This window comes from Nerophis lumbriciformis, linkage group LG01 (assembly GCF_033978685.3).
Source record: "Nerophis lumbriciformis linkage group LG01, RoL_Nlum_v2.1, whole genome shotgun sequence".
NCBI lineage: Eukaryota > Metazoa > Chordata > Actinopteri > Syngnathiformes > Syngnathidae > Nerophis > Nerophis lumbriciformis.
This window is the reverse complement of record NC_084548.2, coordinates 40,123,391-40,135,552: the sequence shown is the minus strand read 5'-3', so window position 1 is coordinate 40,135,552 and position 12,162 is coordinate 40,123,391. Positions and strand designations below refer to the sequence as shown.

At 39.0% G+C, this 12,162-nt stretch overlaps 1 protein-coding gene across 1 annotated transcript in view; it reads left to right on the top strand.

Annotated features, from left to right (window-relative positions):
- Nucleotides 1-355: 355 nt before the first annotated feature.
- The window catches only part of LOC133619908 (dystroglycan 1-like), a 33,387-nt gene continuing 21,580 nt past the window's right edge, over nucleotides 356-12,162 (top strand). Inside the window, exon 1 of the mRNA XM_061981154.1 lies at nucleotides 356-498. The gene's annotated coding sequence lies outside the window, so the exon portion shown is untranslated. The remainder of the gene's footprint in view (nucleotides 499-12,162) is intronic.

Below are 12,162 nucleotides of genomic sequence, written 5' to 3'. Positions count from 1 at the left end.
CGAAATACTTTTGGTACCGATATCGGTACCAAAATATTGGTATCGTGACAACACTAATGCACACACACCGGGCACCCACTGGCAGAAATGTAGATCGACGCCTATGGCACTTATTAGCATGGATGTTTTTGCAAAGAGAAGGTTTGGGAAAGAGTGAGTCAAGCCGCACTTACACCTGGATGAAGCTATACCTCCACAGAGGGAGGAGTCCCGCCTGCTCGCTGGTCTCTCAAGCTGCACACTCGCCAGCGAGGAGGAAGGAGGCAGTCAGTGGAGCGGCGTAGTCTTCGACCTCATCACGATACGGAGCAGCGGAGCAGCTCTATATGAACCCAAGCGGTCGGACATCGTTGAGCTCAGCGTCCCTTCTAACCGCAACAAATCAATTAGGGTTTTTTTCTTTGTCGTGAGAAAAGAAAACGTTTGATGGCAAATTGGAAGCTTCGGAGGCGCTTTGTGGCTCGAGGAGGAGCTAGCTAACGTTAGCTCGCTAACAAGGTCAGTGTGCAGGTTGGCTTCCGTTGTTCTTCTGGATGTAACACCAATAACACCGCTGTCGTTGTACTTTATGCGAATTTGACTCTTGATTGTAATTAACACATGCTCATGTTGTCTGTCAGGAAAGGCCAAAAAAACTGACATTAGTCATCGTTTCTCTCGGCGTTAGCAACACAGGCGAGGCAATCCCCGCTTAGTTCACTTGTTCATCTTTTTAGAGTGAAGCTAACTTTGACATGTTTGATGTTTTTTTCCCCCCAAGTAAAGTATGGGTTTGATGAGTTTGTGTGAAGGGAGAGCTGGGCAGATGTGAGGTTTAGTTCCCCCCAACAGAGGCTTGCTGCCTTTCCGCCCTAGAATAAAACAGGTGCATGTCTGCTAGCATCTACGGAACATAGCAACCCGTAGCCGCGCCTGTGCTCGTCTAAATGTTCGCCCTTAATGAAAAACGGACCTATATTGTGAATATTTAAAGCCTGTAATAAATAGTTTATTATTATTATTTCTTTCGTTCACAAAGGCCCTGCATACACAGACGAATTGAACCGATACGGGCCCAACGCTATTATTCTCTCACCGTTTAGCTAGCTAGATTGTAACCAGATTGCAGAATTTGTAACAAAAGTCAGCAAATTACATATTCATTTTGATTGTTCCATCGTATTGTTGTAATAGTTTTAATACAAACGCATGATTAGTTGTTCCCAACAAGTAGTTATACTATTTACTGTTAACACATAGCAGGAGTGTCCCATTGTGTCCTAAATAATATACATTTGTCTCATTTATTGTTGGATCCCTGTCTTAAGCAAAGTTCACCATTTGAGTCTGTACCAGTTAGTTAGCTGGGGGAGCTCTAAAATAGTTAACACGATGGATCATAAGCACAGCCAGTTTTCAGATTAAAGCTAAAGGGATTTTCAGATTGTCCAGGCTTTTGCCAGGCTGCAAAAAAACGTTAGCCTACTGTGTTATCAGAAAAAAACATGCTTTCCTCAACTTCTGTAACTGAAGGTTTCATAGCATTTAATAGCATAAAAACATTTTTTTTGCACCACATGTTTTGATTACTTTGTTGAAGAGTGTGGACATGCATGCTTGTCTTGTGGATGTTTGTTATTCAGCTCAGGCTCCGTGGAGAGGCTGCTGCTTGTGCTACGTCAATTCAATTGGCCCTAAGCGCCAGTGTGCTTCAGAGATCTAATTATTTTTGATAGTTTTCAATTTTAACTACCTTTGGACAACATACAGCAAAAATGCTTCTGTGGTGAACGGATTTGCTTCATTCCCACCCCCACCCAAACAGGCCTCAGTGAAATCAGCCACGAGCAAATCTGTCACCGTACTGTGTTTGCCATACATTAAAAATAGGCCTGTCCTTTGAAATGAGTGTTTAATAAGCATACAGTGAAGTTTATATATTCATATAATCTCAAGTTTCCCCCTTGGGGCCTTTCAGGCTACACTGTTTGCATGTTTTAATGGCTTCATAACAGAGGTGTTGTCATGATATGATGATGATCCATATTTTTTTATAACGACCCATGTATGAGTTTTGATCCTGGCTTTGTTTTATAAACACAGATTAACAATTATGATTTGCTATATTGTTAAAAATACTGTGCTAAATGTATTCACTTAGGGTTAAAAACAGTTGCACGTGTGAATAACATACTCGGAGTAAAGGGATTGTTCAATGACAAATATTGTGAATCCTTGCGACTAGATGCAACATGCATTAAATCAAACTTAAATAAAATGTCTCCTTTGTGAATGTGACTATACTTGCTTGCCACCTGTCAGAGAGATTCATTTGTAGGACAGAAACTACCGTGATCCCACAACAGTATTTCAGATAGCAGATGCTGTCATTTGGCTTTGCTAACAATAACACAGATGTGCATGCAATACTTAGCATGGCCTACTTGAAGTTTGTTTTCCTTCAAACAAGTGCACATGTATGCATTTTATATGTTTAGCGGGCAGCATGACTGAAACAGTAAATAGATAAAGCATTCTTAGAATGCATATTGTAATTCTTTAAAAGTGCAGTGCAGCAATAACTATTTCCTGAACTCATTACCTTTTGTACTGGTGGGATTTCACAGTGTAAAATATTGGGAAATGTGCTGCTCTGAGCTCCACTTATTAGTCCTGTTTCATTACATGGTTCAGTATTATCAGAGGACTTTTTATATTGTTGTAAACACAGTAACTTATCATGTCCTGTCTCCAGGCCAATAAGCACTCTTTTTCTCTGAATTATATTTCAACTCCACGCTGTTTCTTTTTAATTTACATATTATGGTATTGTTCCATTAAATATAATGTAATAAAACTGCAAATAAACATTTAGAAATTGTGATGTGCTGGTGTGTGTATTATGGTCTCTATTGCTCTCCGTGAATTAAGAAAAGGATCTGAATCTAGGCCACATTGTGGAGAGCTTACTTTGATGCTCAGATGCTGCTTGTCTGCTGAGTGTGGTAACAGCCTGAGGTGAGGTGTAGTGCTAATTCTGAATAAATCTAGGTCTATAGGCAAACCTTATTTTAATGCTTGTATTATTTACATTAAAGAACAAAGGCATACATGAATCCAGCAGGATTTTTTGGATACATAAGCACATTGGATGTTAAGGCTTTTGGAAATTAGGTCTGGTATTGCATAGGCCATGTGTCTTTTTGTGTTTTATGGTTTTCTTTGTTTGTTTTCGTGAATTGGGTTTGAACTCCATTAAATTGATATACATCTGAAGAGACAGAGATTTTGCTGTGTGAATATTTCCTTCTTGCAGGTATTCAAATTTACATGTAGTGGACATTTTATACTGCAAGTGTATTAAGATAGATATATATATATATATATATATATATATATATATATATATATATATATATATATATATATATATATATGCACACACACATATACACATATATATATATAATATATGTGTATATATATATATATATATATATATATATATATATATATATATATGGCCAAAAGTTTGGACACACCTTTTCATGCAATGCTTTTTCTTTATTTTCATGACTATTTACATTGTAGATGGTCACTGAAGGCATCACAACTATGACTGAACACATGTGGAGTTATGTACTTAACAAAAACAGTGCCTTAGCCTTGTTTTAACACTTGATGTATATAATCACACCAGTATGATGATTCTATGTGTCTACATTAAAACATTCTTGTTCATACTGCATTCATATATGCTAATTTTAAACTTTCATGCAGAGAGGGAAATCACAACTAAAGTAAATTTACCAAAACTGTATTTATTAAACAATTATTAAGCAGTGGCACAACCATTCATGTCATTTCCAAAACAGAAAGTGCAAGATTGTCAGAGACATTTTAAAACAAGCTATTAGTGCACTTTTATTCATGATGTCACTAAGATGACTTATCAAAACAACACTGAATTAAAGTGCACTTTTTGTACAGAACACCACTACAATAGTTAAAAACAAATAAAGTGCACTTTTGTGCATGATGTCACACAAGATATTTCAATAAGTGTCAAATAAAAATGAACTGCATAATAGGAAATCAAATAAGTGTTCGTCCTTCGCTATGTGGTAGGTTCCTGCGGACATTATCTCCTTTTGTTGACTCTTTTTTTCATATGGTGTTGATCTGGGAATGTTTGCCTCGTCATTTTAATGGTGTGGCACCGAATGGAGATGTTGACATGCGGAATAAGCACTCTTCATTCTCTAGCTGGTGACTTTTCAAATGATGCTACATATTAGCAGTAATGCTACTTTTTGTAGAAACGCTTTTGCCCCACACTTGACAAATTACGGTTGTCTGTTCGACATATTCCCACTAGAAGCCAAACCACCGCCAGACGATGGACCCCCTGCTGTTTTTCTTGGGAATTAATTCTTCCTTCATTTGTTACCAGATTCGCACCTTCTCTCTCTCTCTTGTATTACCTCGCACTGCTACGCTAGTATCACAGCTAACGTTACCCATGCTGCTACCTCTCTGCTCCACGAGGGCGTATACGTATATGACGTGACAGTTTGTGATGTGTGTAAGAAGGTGCGCTTGCTGTCTGTGAAAAGGAGAGACAAGACAGAGTGGGAAGAGCCTGTAGTGTAATGCCAGCAGCTAAAAGCAACTGCTTGAGAACGTATACTCGAATATCACGATATAGTCATTTTCTGTATCGCACAGAGACAAACCCGCGATATATCGCGTATATCGATATATCGCCCAGCCCTAGGTGTGCCTGAAGCTCATCAAGAGAATGCCAAGAGTGTGCAAAGCAGTCATCAGAGCAACGGGTGGCTATTTTGAAGAAACTAGAATATAAAACATGTTTTCAGTTATTTCACCTCTTTTTGTTAAGTACATAACTCCACGTGTTATTCATAGTTTTGATGCCTTGACAATCTACAATGTAAATAGTCATGAAAGTAAAGAAAATACATTGAATGAGGAGAAGGTGTGTCCAAACATTTGGCCACAGAAAGTGGAATATGTACAGTCATTGTCAAAAGTTTACATACACTTGTAAAGAACATAATGTCATGGCTGTCTTGAGTTTCCAATAATTTCTACAACATTTATTTTTTGTGATAGAGTTATTGGAGCACATACTTGTTTGTCACAAAAAACATTCATGAAGTTTGGTTCTTTTATGAATTTATTATGGGACTACTGAAAATGTAACCAAATCTGCTGGGTCAAAAGTATACATACATTAATGTTAATATTTGGTTACATGTCCCTTGGCAAGTTTCACTGCAATAAGGCGCTTTTGGTAGCCATCCGCAGGCTTCTGGCAAGCTTCTGGTTGAATTGTTGACAACTCCTCTTAACAAAATTGGTGCAGTTAAGCTAAATCTGTTGACATCACATGGACAAAGATACGACCTTCTGGATGAAAGTTCTGTGGTCAGATGAAACAAAAATTGAGCTGTTTGGCCACAATACCCAGCAATATGTTTGGAGGAGAAAATGTGAGGCCTTTAATCCCAGGAACACCTTTCCTACCGTCAAGCATGGTGGTGGTAGTATTATGCTCTGGGCCTGTTTTTCTGCCAATGGAACTGGTGCTTTACAAAGAGTAAATGGGACAATAAAAAAGGAGGATTACTTCCAAATTCTTCAGGACAACCTAAAATCATCAGCCTGGAGGTTGGGTCTTGGGCGCAGTTGGGTGTTCCAACAGGACAATGACCCCAAACACACGTTAAAAGTGATAAAGGAATGGCTAAGTCTGGCTAGAATTAAGGTTATAGAATGGCCTTCCCAAAGTCCTGACTTAAACCCCATTGAGAACATGTGGACATTGCTGAAGAAACAAGTCCATGTCAGAAAACCAACAAATTTAGCTGAACTGCACCAATTTTGTCAAGGGGAGTGGTCAAAATTTCAACCAGAAGCTTGTAGATGGCTACCAAAAGCGCCTTATTGCAGTGAAACTTGCAAAGGGACATGTAACCAAATATTAACATTGCTGTATGTATACTTTTGACCCAGCAGATTTGGTCACATTTTCAGTAGACCCATAATAAATTAATAAAAGCACTAAACTTCATGAATGTTTTTTGCGACAAATAAGTACTATGTCCTCCAAGCAGTCTATCACAAAAAAATAAGAGTTGTAGAAATTATTGGAAACTCAAGACAGCCATGACATTATGTTCTTTACAAGTGTATGTCAACTTTTGACCACGACTGTAATGCTCTATAGGGTATCATATGCTGTTACTTTTATGTTTCTTGTTGAGGAAAATATGCTATTGAGCTCTCCTTAAATTTTCTGTCCAGGTTTAATAATGGATTTCTGGGAAAGTTGACACTATTTAGGAAGTCTGTAAATAATTGTAAATGTTTCTGATTGGGAGAGTTTCGTAATATCTACTATCCTAAGAAAGTGTTATTTTGACAAGTGTATACAACCAACTTTCAGATACATATATTTTTTTTATGTATAGGGATGGGTATAGTTTACATCGGAACCTTTACTAGTACAACATTGGTACTTTTTGAAATGGTGCTGGTGCTTAAACGGTGTCCAAACCGGTAAGTTAAGGGACTGTTTTATGCAAAACCAACTTTTCTTACCTATTGGTAGCTGTTTTTGTGCATTTGGGATGCCCATAAGTCCCGAAAATTTGAAATCAAACCAATGAGGCATGGCGGAGATCTTTTTAAAACAATCTTGCCTTCTTCCAAATTTGCTCCAAACGAGACATTTAGAATTGGAGACTTTAGTGACGTACTTTGCCTTCGTTATGTCAGCGTATTTCTCAATATATGGTAGAGGCTTACCTGAGGAGCTTCATATGACTCCGCCATTTTCATTCAGCAGTAGTCCAAAGGTGTAGTCAGTAAGTTGCCTAATTTTCTCTATTTTCTTTTGGTGGGGAATGAGCCAGTCTGCCAATGCACATGCATCTTCTGTTGTTGTCACTTCTAATGTAAAGTAGTGTATAGTTCTTACAGTATGTTTGTCAGTAAACTCAATATGGAAGCGTTAAAAACTATAGCGTAGATGACAGGGTGGGGACCCAGTCAAAGGGGGCTTGGCCTGGAGGAGGCCATCGCCACGTAATTTTAGACAAAATGGCGCATTCTGAAACAAAGCGGCTTAGAGATGGTCTGTAAAACAAAGTTTATGTATGCAACATTTTGACCCATAGGCCACCATTACATGTTATGTAGACCTTAAGGAAGTATTTTAAAAGTAGGTAAACATTGTAAAATGACCCCTTTAAAAAGAAATGGGAAACTTCTTTTGTTAAAATAAGGATTTTTTTAACGCAAACAAAGGCTCCTATTTGGCTGCTGACGTATGCAGTATCATATTTTAACATTTCCCATTCTATTATTTTGTCAAATTCATGAGATACAAGCTTTAGAACATTGATTATTAATCTACTTGTTAATTTACTGTTAATATCTGCTCACTTTCTGTTTTAACATGTTCTACCTACACTTCTGTTGAAATGCAATAAGCACTGTTGTTTGGATACTTTACATAAGTTTTGGATGATACAACAAATTTTGGTATCAATCCAACACCAAGTAGTTACAGAGTCATACATTGGTCATACTTAAAGTTCCCCTGTGTCCAGGCACATATTTCCTGAGTATATAAACAATAAAAAAGAAACGATTTTGAGTTTGGTAAAAATTATCGTTGTCATTATATTTGACTCTTGTACTTGGTTACAGCCGATGTCTATGTAGCTCCACCCATGGCATTTGTTTTTATTCAGGAGTGCTAGCTTGCTGTTAGCGGTTAGCTATTGTATCCTCCTACGGCAGGGGTTTCAAACTCATTTTAGCTCAAGGGACGCATGAAGGAAAATCTACCAGACTGGTAAAATAATGGCATAATAACTTCAAAATAAAGACAACTTCAGATTATGTTCTTTGTCTTACTTTGGCCAAAAATAGAACAAGTACTTTCTGAAAATGTGCATGCTACAAATAATCCTCTTAGCAAAACATTTGATGTAAATTGAAAACTCTGAGGAAAAAAATTGGTGCAGTTTCAAAAACACCATGAAAACACAATCAACTTGAAAAACTCAATGTTTTTACAAAGCCATTCAACTTATTTTTTTTTGATTGATTGAAACTTTTATTAGTAGATTGCACAGTGAAGTACATATTCTGTACAATTGACCACCAAATGGTAACACCCGAATACGTTTTTCAACTTGTCGGGGTCCAATTAAATTGATTCATGATGCAAATATATACTATCAGATATATACTATCATCATAATACAGTCATCACACAAGATAATCACCAGAGTATATACATTGAATTATTTACATTATTTACAATCCGGGGTGTGGGATGTGGAGGGGGGGTTAGGTTTGGTTGTTATCAGTCAACAGTCATCAACAATTGAGAACAGAGAACTGGACATTGAAACAGTGTAGGTCTGACTTGGTAGGATATGTACAGCAAGTAGTGGACAGAGAGAGAGAGAGAGATCAGAAAGCATAAGAAAAAGTATCTACATTTGATTATTTACAATCCGGGGAGGGTGTTAGTTTAGGGTTGATGTTGCCTGGAGGTGTACTTTTATTGCGGTTTTGAAGGAGGATAGAGATGCCCTTTCTTTTACACCTGTTGGAGCGCATTCCACATTGATGTGGCATAAAAAGAGAATTGAGTTAAGACCTTTGTTAGATCGTAATCTGGGTTTAACTTGGTTAGTGGAGCTCCCCCTGGTGTTGTGGTTATGGCGGTCATTTACGTTAAGGAAGTAGTTTGACATGTACTTAGGTATCAGGGAGGTGTAGCGGATTTTATAGACTAGGCTCAGTGCAAGTTGTTTTACTCTGTCCTCCACCCTGAGCCAGCCCACTTTGGAGAAGTGGGTAGGAGTGAGGTGTGATCTGAGGTGGAGGTCTAAAAGTAATCTGACTAGCTTGTTCTGGGATGTTTGGAGTTTATATTTGAGGGTTTTGGAGGTGCTAGGGTACCAGGAGGTGCATGCGTAATCGAAAAAGGGTTGAACGAGAGTTCCCGCTAGAATCCTCATGGTGCTTTTGTTGACCAGAGAGGAGATTCTATAGAGAAATCTCGTTCGTTGGTTGACCTTTTTGATTACCTTGGTTGCCATTTTATCACAGGAAAGATTAGCCTCTAGAATGGAACCTAGGTAGGTGACCTCATCTTTCCTGGTGATAACAATGTCACCCACTTTTATAGTGAAGTCATTGACTTTCTTAAGGTTGATTTCGGACCCAAACAGGATGGATTCTGTTTTACCCAAGTGTATAGATAGCTTGTTGTCAGCAAGCCAGGTGCAAGTTCTACAGAGTTCAGCACTGAGGATTTTCTCCACCTGTGACTTGTCCTTGTCTGATACCAGCAAGACCGAGTCATCCGCAAACAAGAACAATTCACAGTCGCATGCTGATGACAAGTCGTTTATGTATATTAGGAACAGTAAAGGCCCTAATATACTGCCTTGGGGGACTCCACAGCTTACTGAGGGGGGGGGGACACGATGCCGTTCACCTCTACCACCTGTTCCCTCCCCTCCAAGTAAGATTGCATCCAGCTCGATGAGGTTTTGTCAAATCCAGATTGCTCTGAGCTTATCCAACAGTATAGCGTGGTTAACGGTGTCAAAGGCCTTCTGAAGGTCCAGCATGACCATGCCGCAGTATTTGCCCGCGTCCACCTCATGTTTGATGTGGTCGATCAGATAGAGAAGGCACGTGTCAGTGGAGTGGTTAGTTCTGAAGCCGGATTGGAATTTGTACATGAGTTTATTGGTGGCAAGGTAACTATCGACCTGTTCGTAAACTATTTTCTCCATTACTTTCGAAATGGAACTGAGAATAGAAACAGGTCGGTAGTTGCCAGGCTCTGATTTGCTTCCTTTTTTAAAGAGGGGAGTTACTCTTGCTGTCTTAAAATCTTTTGGTACTTTGCCTTGTGAAATTGAGAGGTTTATTATGTGCGAGATGATTGGGGCAATGGTGGAGGCAGAGTCCCTGAGGAATCTGGAGGGGATATCGTCAAGGCCGGTAGCCTTGTTTGGGTGGAGCGCGCTCAATTTTTTAAGCACCTCATCAGCTGAGACCATTTCTAATTTGGAAATCGTTGTTGGATACTCCTAGCTTTCTGTAGAAGGCTTTAATGTGTTCTACACCAAAGCGACCAGAGTGGTGGTACAGCTTGTTGACTCGAGTTGCGGCTATGCTGGTGAAAAAGGTGTTAAGTCTGCTTGCTACCTCCATTTTGTCTGTAATGAGGGAGTCACCCTCCTTAATTCTGATGTTGGTGAGTCTGGTTTTAAGTTTCTGGCTGCAACCGGGAAGCTGGTTGTTGAGGATTTTCCAGAGCTCATGTGGCTTATTTGTGTTTTCCTCTATTTTGTCGCTAATGTTATTTTTTTTTAAGGATTTAGTCAGGTTGGTTGTCTTATTTCTTACTTTATTGCATTGCTTTTTGAGAATTGAAAGGAGTGATTTGAGGTTATTATTGGGTTCTTTATCTACTTCTGTTTTACACTTTTGGTATTCTGAGTATTTTCTGTCTCTGTCTTTTATGGCAGCTAATAGGACCAGATTCACCCATGGTTCAGAGCGGGCTTTGATCCTGACTGTTCTCACGGGATCCATGTCATTTAGTATCCTTAGGAACGCTGTTTTGAAGCGATCCCAAGCAACATCGACCAGGTTGCTCGTGAGCACAGGGGACCAGTCCCACTCATCTAATTAGGGACTGATGTCCCTTTGGGACAGAGGACCCTATTACATTTCTAGCGTTTTATTATTATTATTATACCGCCGCCTCTTTGAGCTGTAATTTGACCCCCTTAACATGCTTCAAAACTCACCAAATTGAACACACACATCAGGACTAGCGAAAATTGCGATCTAATCAAAAAACCAAACCCCAAAACTCAAAATTGCGCTCTAGCGCCCACTAGGAAGAAAACACAGACAAAACTGCCTCTAACTCCTAGTAGAAATGTCGTAGACACATGAACCAAAAACCACTATGTAGGTCTCACTTCGACCTATATTTCATACACTGACAACCCCCCGCAAAAAACAGGAAGTTTGCAATTCCCCCTTCAAAACAAAAGTTGTGTAAAAACAGTCACCTTTTTTCAAACATTATCTCCTCTGAGCGCGTTTGTCGTGTCGGCTTCAAATAAGCACAGGAGAGAGATTTAACCCTTCTGATTAAAAGTTGATGAAAGAGTTTTAATTACTGCTCCGGTTTGGATTTTATGAGCCCTCAAAAAACCGCTGATGCTGCTGCGCTGCTGCCGTCTCAAGATGGCCGCACCCTGCTCAGACAAAACTGCCTCTAACTCCCAGTAGGAATGTCAGAGACACATGAAACAAAAACCTCAATGTAGGTCTCACTCAGACCTATATTTCATACACTAACAACCCCCAGCTAAAATCAACAGGAAGTTTGCCATTCCCCGTTCAATACAAAAGCTTCTCTCCATTCGCAATACATTAGAGCAGTGGTTCTCAACCTTTTTTCAGTGATGTACCCCCTGTGAACCATCCATCCATCCATCCATCCATCCCTCCATTTTCTACCGCTTATTCCCTTTGGAGTCGCGGGGGGCGCTGGAGCCTATCTCAGCTACAATCGGGCGGAAGGCGGTGTACACCCTGGACAAGTCGCCACCTCATCGCAGGGCCAACACAGATAGACAGACAACATTCACACTCAACATCCCCCTGTGAACATTTTTTTAATTCAAGTACCCCCTAATCAGAGCAAAGCATTTTTGGTTGAAAAAAAGAGATAAAAGAGTAAAATACAGCACTATGTCATCAGTTTCTGATTTATTAAATTGTATAACAGTGCTAAATTGTGCTTAATTGCTTGTGGTCTTTCTTGAACTATTTGGAAAAAAAGATATAAAAATAACTAAAAACTTGTTGAAAAATAAACAAGTGATTCAATTATAAATAAAGATTTCTAAACATAGAAGTAATCATCAACTTAAAGTGCCCTCTTTGGGGATTGTAATAGAGATCCATCTGGATTCATGAACTTAATTCTAAACATTTCTTCACAAAAAAAGAAATATTTAACATCAATATTTATGGAACATGTCCACAAAAAATCTAGCTGTCAACACTGAATATTGCATTGTTGCATTTCTTTTC